Below are 11,172 nucleotides of genomic sequence, written 5' to 3'. Positions count from 1 at the left end.
CTTCCTTCCTTCTCAGAAGTCAACAGTTCGAGGCCACAGCAGAGCAACATCCCTATGCGCTAAGTCCCGCCCCAGACTTAGTGCCACGCCGCAGGTCATCTTCAGGAGAAAGGCGACTCCTGCCCTGGGGGGCACTGGGTTACACCCTGTGCACACCAGCTGTCATCCACCATCGAACAGATGTCTCAGCGTACTGGGCATTTGCCGCTGTGACTCCACCATGTGTTGACAGGGCCTACAGAAAATACATCATCGTCGAGTGCACGCTGCTGGCGCAGGCGCCGAACAGAAGAGACACCATTGATGACCTGCAGCCGTCTATAACGAAATTAGAATTATATATGAATACCTTCAGTTTCTGACGGGAATTGATATATATCAACGGGGACAGGTGAAAATGTGTGCCCCGACCGGGACTCGAACCCAGGATCTCCTGCTTACATGGCAGACGCTCTATCCATCTGAGCCACCGAGGGCACTGCAGAGACTATCTCGCGCACGCCTCCTGCGAGACCCACATTCTCACCTGATATGTTCACACACTACATTCGTAGTGTCCCTACCCAATACGCATCACGTGGTGTGCAGGCAGCCACAGCAGCAGAATTCAATGGTTAGCCGGCCGCTGACTCGTCGTACAAAGCAGTGCAGATGCGCCAATGAAAGAACTTATAACATTTGATCTTTATGACCACCTTTTCAGAGATGGTTGCGAGACTCGGCTGTGCGCTACAGGAGGTCAAATCAAACACCTTTCGCCCGCATCTCGTGGTCGTGCGGTAGCGTTCTCGCTTCCCACGCCCGGGTTCCCGGGTTCGATTCCCGGCGGGGTCAGGGATTTTCTCTACCTCGTGATGGCTGGGTGTTGTGTGCTGTCCTTAGGTTAGTTAGGTTTAAGTAGTTCTAAGTTCTAGGGGACTTATGACCACAGCAGTTGAGTCCCATAGTGCTCAGAGCCATTTGAACCAAACACCTTTCAGCCGTCCAATTCGTAAACGGTTATTTTATTTGGTTACCACTTTCGGCGATATACTACGCCATCTTCAGGCCCCTGACCGACGTGCAGGAAGATTCCAGTCTCAGTTCCTGTCAAAATAGGGACAGCATTCAAATACTGGTATCTGTAGATTTCTGCGTGATACAGCGATCATTTCAACCATCATCATCGGCAAATAAGCAAGAACTGAAAGGAAAACGATGCACGTTCACGCTTGGCGACAACCACTCTGCTAAGAATGCCCACTGCATGTAAGTGGCACAGTAAAAGGTTACAATGAAATGAATACCCTTAGCTGCATACAGGCGTTGATATAAGTCAACGCGGACGGTTGAAAAACGTGTGCTCCGACCGGAACTCGAACCCGGGATCTCCTGCTTACATGGTAGACCCTCTATCCATTTTTTTATCTCATTTTGTTCTATATTGTTCGTTGAATTTGTTCGAGGCGGACGTCCTATGATACCCATAGGTTCTTCGCTTATCCATTCACTCAGTCTTTTTTTTTTTTTTTTTTTTGTTACAGAAGGTAGCTAACCCTCTGACCGAACACGCTGAGCTACCGCGCCGGCGATCCATCTGAGCCACCGAGGACACAGAGGATAGTGCGACTGCAGGGACTTATCTCTGGCACGCCTCCCGTGAAACCCACATTCGCAACTTTTTGTCCCGCATTACATTCATAATGCACCTGCCCATCATACTCATTACTTGCGGCTTTACTGCCGATTCCCGTAAGAGTTCGGGCACTGTTTGTGCATCCGCACAGAAGAAGGAGGTCAAATGGCCGGTGAGCCTTATATATATGAAGATGGTATCTGTTCTTTCGGATTATGTATATACAATAAAAGGTGTCCGAGGGGTCTGTCGTTCGGTTTCGTCACATATCAAATTTGTCCGGAACACTTTCGCCGACTTCACTGTTTTCTCATTCTGCAAACGTCATCGAGCTAGCAGTTGTAGGGTCAAAACTGCGTGCAGAAGTTAAACATTGCAGCTTCTGTTGGTAGCGCCGAGTGCCGATTACGTCAGTTTTACCCCTAACACGTCTCCTCCCGCCGAAAAGACCAGTACCGTCATTTAGATTTCTGTTCATCGTTCTCACTTTTCGAAGAATGCCAATGTGTTTTTTTAACACAACTAGTGTGCTATTTCTTCACATTTCGAATCTTATTATTCCATTAACACCGCTACCCTCCAGTGAAACCTGACTTCTTTGTGCCACCTATACTTGCTTCACACAGTAAAAAGAGAAAGACTGGAAGTGATGAAAGCTCAAAAAGTAGTAAGACTCCTTCACTCACTGAATGTAAAATTTTGTTCTACTACGATTTCAAAAGAAGAATTTCAAATTTTTATCGAAAACTGCGAAAAAAATATAAAATAATAATATCTTCACTCGATATTAGCGTTTCGATATCCGTGTATCGGTACATCGAGGGAAAGTATACCACCTGTATATGTCGATATATTTAGAGAAAATATCGGTGCTCCAATATCGATGTCCTTCGAGAAAATGTCGGTGTATTAATACATCGATATTTTATCAGCCGTCCTAGCATATACAACACGATCTTTGCTTCGTCGTTTTCTATGGGAGATTTGGGAGCAGCCACCACATAATCCACATCTTGCACCGTGCGATTTTCATCTTTTCGTAAGCTGAGAAAACATGTGCGGGACAAAGATTTTCCAACGATGAGTACGTTCACGCAGCGTTTCTCTGTTGGCTCCGTGATCAAGGAGCGGATTTATATCGTCGAGGAATTGAACGATTGGTAGATCGTTTTGACCATTGTTTACAGAGATTTGGCGTCTGTATTGCGAGACAGTCACTCTGTGTCACTTTGAAATGTAGTGCAGTATTCAATAAAAATTACTTGCCCTGTTATAACAACGTGTAACTTACATTCCGAAGTCCACTCGTAGATCAGGCTCATACATCACTATTTGCAGTTCTATTCCCTCATTTGTATCTAAATGGCATTGTGTATCACATGCCGTGACAGACTGATATATTCTGCGACATAATATTTCCTGTGGCTTGGGTGAAAAGACACGAAAAGAATGTGTATGCAATGAAACTACTGTTTTCGGGGAGTTCGTCTTTATCAATTATTTTGGCAAATTAAAATTTACGAGACCGAGGAGCTATCGTTGAATTTAGTTGGAGACAAAGATCCAGTTTCGTAGCTGATATGCCAAACAAATTTCATCTGACATCCGGCCCGTCTACAGCTATATGCTGTACAGACTATGCAGGCCATAGGAAACTGCGTGCCAGAGCGCACGTAGCATTATATCATGTGTTAAAGTTTCTTCTTGTTCCAGTGGCAGGTGGAGTACGGAAATAAAGACTGGATACACGGCTGTGTGCGCACTGTAATTAGTCCCTTATGTGGACGTGATTTACAAAGGAACGTTTTTAGCCGTGATGCTTTCTGCTTTCATGGATTCGTGACCTGGAGTGTTACTACCTTCCTAGTTATGGTGCTGTGAGGAAAAAGGCGCTTTGGAATTCAGAAAGGCCATACTATGTCACGAGATCTTCCTTACGATTACAAATATGAATAATTTTCTTTTATAAATTCATATGGAACAAACCCGTAGAAAATTGTGGTAATTTAACAATGTCTGGCTACAGGATTCCATCCCCTTTGAAGCTCTCTTCAAGTCGTATGTTCACGACCTTACCCCGTAAATTCATTTACGCTGATGACGTACAAATGAGACATTTCATGGAGGTAGTGCATACAAAATCCAAAGGCCCTCAAAAAATTAGTGATCAATAAAATGCCGTCTGCTTGTGTACTTTCGTTCGTTGAGCTTTATTACACTAAAAATGGAATGCTCAGTAGTCAGAACAAGCCATATCTTCATAAGGAACAAAGTTACAAGAATGGCGGTCATGTTGATTAAAGTCCCCGGCTGGTAGCTAAACAACAGCTGCTTGATGCTTTTTTTAAATTTTATTTCTGGATAAAATGGTGTTCGAAGTGATCAAAATAAATCGGAAACCCTTCAATCGATGGAAAAAAAATAGCGCCATCAGAAAAGAAGAGTAATTACATAAATCACGAATCCAAACGGTGAGACTTGTCCCTGCCGGGACCTGTTATGTTTCAAATACAGACAGTGATGGGTTTGGCAGGGAGAAAGAAGAATGACAATTCTTGTATACCGACAGGAGTTTTACACATAAATAACTGGCAGTTTGCGTTCCGTGACATGTTCTCTTTTTGTTAATTATTTCCACACCGAGAATGAATGTCAAAACAAATTATTGTTAACTATTCAATTCTTAATCGTATTGTAAAGTATAGGACGTTTCAAAAAGATTCATCTGATTTTACAAGCCTGTGTCTTCTACAAGAATGAAGATAGAAACTTGAGGTGCAGGTGTCAGTAGTGGAGGTGGCTAATAAACACAACCAGAAATTAAAAAGAGGTTACAGATTAATAAGTTTATTTACGATAATGGACATGTACACGGAAGTGACAAGACTCATGGAATACCCCCTAGGCGCTTCAGTCCGGAACCGCGCTGCTGCTACGGTCGCAGGTTCGAATCCTGCCTCACGCATGGATGTGTGTGATGTCCTTAGGTTAGGTAGGTTAGGTAGGTTTAAGTAGTTCTAAGTCTATGGGACTGATGACCTCAGATGTTAAGTCCCATAGTGCTCAGAACCATTTGAACCAATATCTCCTAATATTAAGTAGGACTTCCTTTTGCCCGGCTTAGTGCAGCAGCGCGACCTCGCATGGACTCACCAAGTCGGTCGAAGTCTCCTGCTGAAGTATTGACCCATGCTGCCTCTATAGCCGTCCATAATTGCGGAGGTATTGGCAATGCAAGATTTTGTGCAGGAACTGACCGTCCGCATGTCCAGTAAATGTTTCATGGGATTCATTTTGGGCGACGTTGGTGGCCAAATCATTCGCTCGAATTGTCTAGAATGTTCTTCAAATTAATCGCGAACGGTTGTGGCCCTGTGACATGGTGCACTGTTATCCATAAAAAATCCATCGTTGTTTGGGAACATGCAGTCCAAGAATGGCTGGAAATGGTCTACAAGTAGCCGAACATAACCACTTTCAGAGAGTGATCAGTTCAGTTGCACCAGAGGGACCCATCATTTGCATGAAAAGACAGTCCACACCATTATGGAGCCACCACCAGCTTGCACAGTACCTGTCGAAAACTTTGGTCCATGGCTTCGTGGGGCCTGCACCACACTCTAACCCTACCAACAGCTGTTAGCAACTTAAATTGGCACTCATTTGATCAGGCCACAGTTTTCCAGTCGTCGAAGATCCAACCGACATGGTCACGAGCCCAGGAGAGGCGCTGCAAACGATGTCATGCTGTTAACAGAGCCACTCGCGTCGTTCGTCTGCTGCCATAGCCCGTTAACGCCAGATTACGCCGCACTGTCCTAACGGATACGTTCGTCGTACTTCTATAGCTTGCGCCTTTGTCCCACATTGTGCGCGGGGTTGGCGTGGTTAAATCGGATTTGGCATGTTAAGTTGAAGGGGTGGCCGGATGCTGTTCCTGCCAGCACCCCGTACCCCCCCCCCCCCTCCCCCCCCCCCCCCCCCCGGGACGGAATCCGAGTACCCCATCTGTCTGCATCTAGTGTAAATCATGGGAAAGTGCGGTTGTGTGTCAAGCGTCTGTGAGTCGTGTAACTGAAGCTGGAGGTGGGGATCAGCCTGGTATTCACCTAGAGGGATGTGGAAAACCGCCTAAAAATGACATCCAGGCTGGCTGGCACGCTGGCCCTCGTCGTTAATCCGGCGGGCGCATTCGATCCGGGGCCGGCGTGCCTACCCGAGTCCAGGAAGCAGCGCATTAGCGCTGTCAGCTAACCTGGCAGGTGGATACGTTCGTCGTACATCCCACATTTATTTCAGCGGTTATTTCACGCAGCGTTACCTGTCTGTTAGCACTGATAACTGTACACAAACGCAGCTGCTCTCGGTCGTTAAGCGAAGGCCGGTGGCAATTGCACTGTCCTTGGTGAGAGGTAAGGCTTGAAATTTAGTATTTTCGGCACACTGTTGACACTGTGGATCTTGGAGTATTGAATTTACTAACGATTTCCGCAATGGAATGTCCCAAGCGTCTAGCTTCAACTACCATTCGCGTTCAAATTCTGTTAATTCCCGTCGAGCGGTCATAATCACGTCGGAAATTTTTTTGCATGAATTACCTGAGTACAAATGACAGCTACGCGAATGCACTGCTCTTTTATACCTTGTGTACGCGATGCTACCGCCGTCTTTATATGTGCATGACGCTATCCCATGACTTTTGTCACCTCATTGTAAACTACTGGCCATTAAAATTGCTACACCACGAAGATGACGTGCTACAGACGCAAAATTTAACCGACAGGAAGAAGATGCTGTGATATGCAAATGATTAGCTTTTCAGAGTATTCACACAAGGTTGGCGCCGGTGGCGACACCTACAACGCGCTGACATGAGTAAAGTGTCCAACCGATTTCTCATACACAAACAGCAGTTGGCCGGCGTTGCCTGGTGAAACGTTGTTGTGATGCCTCGTGTAAGGAAGAGAAATGCGTACCATCACGTTTCCGATTTTGATAAAGGTCGGATTGTAGCCTATCGCAATAGTGGTTTATCATATCGCGACATTGCTGCTCGCGTTAGTCGAGATCCAATGACTGTTAACAGACTATGGAATCGGTGGGTTCAGGAGGGTAATACGGAACGCCGTGCTGGATCCCAATGGCCACGTATCACTAGCAGTCGAGATGACAGGCATCTTATCCGCATGACTGTAACGGATCGTGCAGCCACGTTTCGATCCCTGAGTCAACAGATGGGGACGTTTGCAAGACAACAACCATCTGCACGAACAGTTCGATGACGTTTGTAGGAGGATGGACTATCAGCTCGGAGACCATGGCTGCAGTTACCCTTGACGATACTGCATCACAGACGGGAGCGCCTGCGATGGTGTACTCGACGACGAACCTGGGTGCACGAATGGCAAAACGTCATTTTTTCGGATGAATCCAGGTCCTGTTTACAGCATCATGATGGTCGCATCCTTGTTTGGCGACATCGCGGTGAACGCACATTGGAAGCACTTTGAACAGTGGACGTTACATTTCAGATGTGTCACGACCCGTGGCTCTACCCTTCATTGGATCCCTGCGAAAACGTACATTTCAGCAGGATAATGCACGACCTCATGTTGCAGGTCCTGTACGGGCCTTTCTTTATATAGGAAATGTTCGACTGCTGCCCTGGCCATCACATCCTCCAGGTCTCTCACCAATTGAAAACGTCCGATCAGTGGTGGCCGAGCAACTGGCTCGTCACAATACGTCAGTCACTACTCGTGATGAACGTGCGGGCAGCGAAGTCGTGTCAATTCAGCCAGAAGGCCTTTATTACGGCCGGAGTTGGTGGTTCTGGGCACTGATTTCTCAGGATCTATGCACCTAAATTGCGTGAAAATGTAATCACGTGTCAGTTCTAGTATAATATATTTGTCCAATGAATACGCGTTTATCATCTGCATTTCTTCTTGGTGTAGCAATTTTAATGGCCAGTAGTGTACAAAACTTTGTATAAGTTCATGTTCTTTTGTGTTGCTGAGTTATATGTAGTGAGATTGACTCCTAACGTTCTTTATAGATACAGACTTGGAAACTGATACATCCTGTGAGGCTCTGAATATTAGTAACGTGGAGTAGCGTCGTACCGCGGCGATGTATTGTCCCCAGCGCAGTCTTCTGTGTTAATGTTGATATGTCTACGGTTGTCATGAATACGGGGTGCAGCTGTGAGTGGGAACTGGTTTAAAAAGAGGCGCCTGCCATTCAGAGACGCGGGCAGCGAAGTCGTGTCAGTTTAGCGTCCTCTGGTGGCGTGTACGCGTGGCACCACGCCGAGAGAAGCGAGCGATATAAGCACGAACTTGCCCGGGTGCGCGCCGGTGGGACGTTTAAAAGTGCGTCTGCCGTGTAGCTATGAGAGGCGCGCGGTGCGCCGCGTGAAGATAAAGAGGATACCGTCGATACCGCGTCGAAACTAAATGTTCAGCCGAGACGGGTTTGTAGCCTATCTCCGATGTTATTCAAACCGTACACCTAGCAAGCAGTAATTAAATCAATGAAAAATCTGAAAATTAAAGAAAATTAATGTACATGGAGCAGAAATAAAATCTATGAGGTTTGGCAACGACATTGTAATTCTGCCAGAGACTGCAAAGGACTTGGAAGAGCAATTGAACGGAATGGACAGTATCTTGACAGGAGAATTTAAGATGAACATCAACAAAAGGAAAACAAGAATAATGGAGTACAGTCGAATTAAATCGGGTGATGCTGTGACAATTATATTAGGAAGTGAGACACTTGAAGTAGTAAAGGAGTTTTGTGATTTCGGTGGCCGAACGAGAGGAGATAAAGTGTACAGTCGCAAAGGCAAGAACAGCATTTCTAAAGAAAAGGAATTTGTGGTCATCGAATGTAGATTTAGGTGACAGTATTTGTGTGGAATTTATTCATGTACGGATGTGAAACATGGATGATAAACAGTTTAGACGATAAGAGAACAGAAGCTTTTGAAATGTGGTGCTACAGAAGAATACTGAAGATTAGATGGTTATATCACATAACTAATGTAGAGGTTCTGAACTGAGTAGGAGAGAAAGGAAACTTGTGGCACAAACTGACGGGAAGAAGGAATCGGTTGATAGAACACATTTTGAGGCGTCCAGGGATCACCAATTTAGTACTGCAGGGATGTGTGGGAGGTAAAAATTGAAGCTCAAGAATGAATACAGTAAGCAGGTTCAAAAAGATGCAAGTTGCAGTAGTTATTTGGAGATGAAGAGTCTTGTGCAGGTTAGGGTAGCATGAAGAGCAGCATCAAACCAGTCTTCGGACTGAAGATCACAACAATATCCCCATCTCCCTCGTCTCCCACCCAACATTAGAGCCAGCCTAACTGTAGAATGAAAAAGAATTTTCTTTGAATAGTTTCATTTTTTGAATTATGTATGGTAAATAATATTTAGATTTTGTATGTACTTTATAAAACGAGGAATTATGAATCAGTGAGACGAGTGGTATGTCTTATCTGTAACTACCTTCTTTATATTTCTGTATGTCCATCTTTATACAGATGACTGCAGAACATCGGCTGTGCAGTACAGAATGTCGAATGAAAACACCCTTCAACCGCCTAAATTTCCAATTGTCATTTTACTGAGCAACCAGTTTCCGCTACATATTACGCCATCTTCAGGCCTCCTGACCGACCAGAGTGGCCGAGCGGTTCTAGGAGCTACAGTCTGGAACCGCGCGACCGCTACAGTCGCAGGTTCGAATCCTGCCTCGGGCATGGATGTGTTTGATGTCCTTAGGTTAGTTAGGTTTAAGTAGTTCTAAGTTCTAAGGGACTGATGACCTCAGCAGTTAAGTCCCATAGCGCTCAGAGCCATTTGAACCATTTTTTTTTCAATGGCTGGTATCCAAACATGTTTGACACAGATCGCTTCGATCATCAGTTACTGACTGTTAGACAAATATGAATGATTGTGGTGAAAGGGTGGATGACTGTATAAACCAAAGTTTTCTGGAGTTTTTGGATTAGTAGAGTGGGCAGTACAGATCCTTTGCTGGTATCAGATTGTTGAGTAAGTTTCGAGACATGATTTTTCACTCCCGCAGCGAACTGAGATTAACTGGAGGTCGACATAAGAGAGTCAGGGCAAAAGAGTAATCTTAAAGTAGTAATCGTGACTGATCCCTAAGTTTTTTTTTTTTTTTTTTTTTTTTTTTTTTTTTTTTTTTTTTTTTTTTTTTACTGCATCCAATTTACCGTGTGAGCTATTCTGTCAGCGCACGGAATCTGGCTTCCTGGAAAAAGGAACAACCAACCCGCGGCGGCTGCCGGCGCGCGACACTGCTCTTGTTTACGCTGGCTGGGACCGTTGCTTCTGGTGATGAGGTCCCGCCTCAGGGGCCCGGTCGCTCCCTGGCCTCATTGCGCACGCCGCGGACCTCACGCCGCGTAAATACACGCGTGCGCCACCGATGCCTGCAGCGCGGACGAGCTGCGTCTCCCTGCACACTCTGCGCCACCATTACCGAGTATAGCGTAATTGGCCACAGCATTGCAGGAGGAGACGAGTGGTGGTGTGCAAACGTATAGTGCACGGCGAATTGCCGAAAATTGGACATAACCGTGAGAACGGTGCGTAAAATCCTACGAAACATCCTCCTTTCCTATCCATTCAAAATTACCCATGTGCACGAGAGAATTTCTTGCTCGCATAGAAGTGTACAATGATCGACCGTGGAAGATTTTGTGGGCAGACGAAGCCCACTTCCATCTGACAGGACATGTCAATACACAGAATTGTCGAATATGGGCAACGGAAAGTCCACACGCAAATCAACCAGTACCACTGTACCCTGAAAAGGTCACTGCGTGGTGCGGGTTTACGGCATCATTTATCAAAGGACCATATTTTTTTAAAGAGACAGATGCTTCCGGTCCTGGTGCCTCTACCGTCACTGGTATGCGCTGTGAGTGTCTTTTGCGCAACCACGTCATTCCAGCTCTCCAGCAGCGTCGATGTGTGGATGGGATCGTTTTTGTGCAACATGGCGCACCTCTGCACATTCCAAATCCAGTTAAGCAGCTGCTGAAGCGCTATTTCGGAAATGCTACAACTATCAGCCCCCATTTCCCTACAGCCTGGCAGTCCTGATCACCTGATCTTAATTCACGTGACTTCTGGCTGTGGGGTATCTGAAAGATGTGTTCAGTGTTCCGATTGCAAACTTAGGTGTATTAAAGGCATGCATTGCGCAACACATTCTGAACGTGAACCCGGAAACACTTCGATCAGTTGTGGAACATGCTGTTTCTCGATTTCAACTTGTTCAGAAAACGGTGGACAGCATATTGAACATACTTTGCGCCAGTCACACGGAAATTAATAAAGTTTTTAGATGATCTGCATGTTCGTTTCCTTGCTTCGATAACTGTCGCGTGCTAATCGGTCAACGCAGTTGTAAGTTTAGCAGCCCCGTGATTCTCTATTATTGAGTAACAGCAACTTCATCTCTTGTTCTTTATCCACAGTAAAGTTTATATTTGTTGCACCTTGTTGGATCAC

At 45.6% G+C, this 11,172-nt stretch overlaps 1 non-coding gene across 1 annotated transcript; it reads right to left on the bottom strand.

The window, feature by feature from the left end:
- Positions 1–402: 402 nt before the first annotated feature.
- On the bottom strand, positions 403–477 carry Trnat-ugu (transfer RNA threonine (anticodon UGU)). The gene has a single exon. It is a non-coding gene; the product is annotated as a tRNA-Thr (tRNA).
- Positions 478–11,172: the final 10,695 nt, after the last annotated feature.

This window comes from Schistocerca serialis, chromosome 2, assembly GCF_023864345.2.
Source record: "Schistocerca serialis cubense isolate TAMUIC-IGC-003099 chromosome 2, iqSchSeri2.2, whole genome shotgun sequence".
Classification (NCBI taxonomy): domain Eukaryota; kingdom Metazoa; phylum Arthropoda; class Insecta; order Orthoptera; family Acrididae; genus Schistocerca; species Schistocerca serialis.
This window is presented reverse-complemented; position numbering and strand designations above follow the sequence as displayed.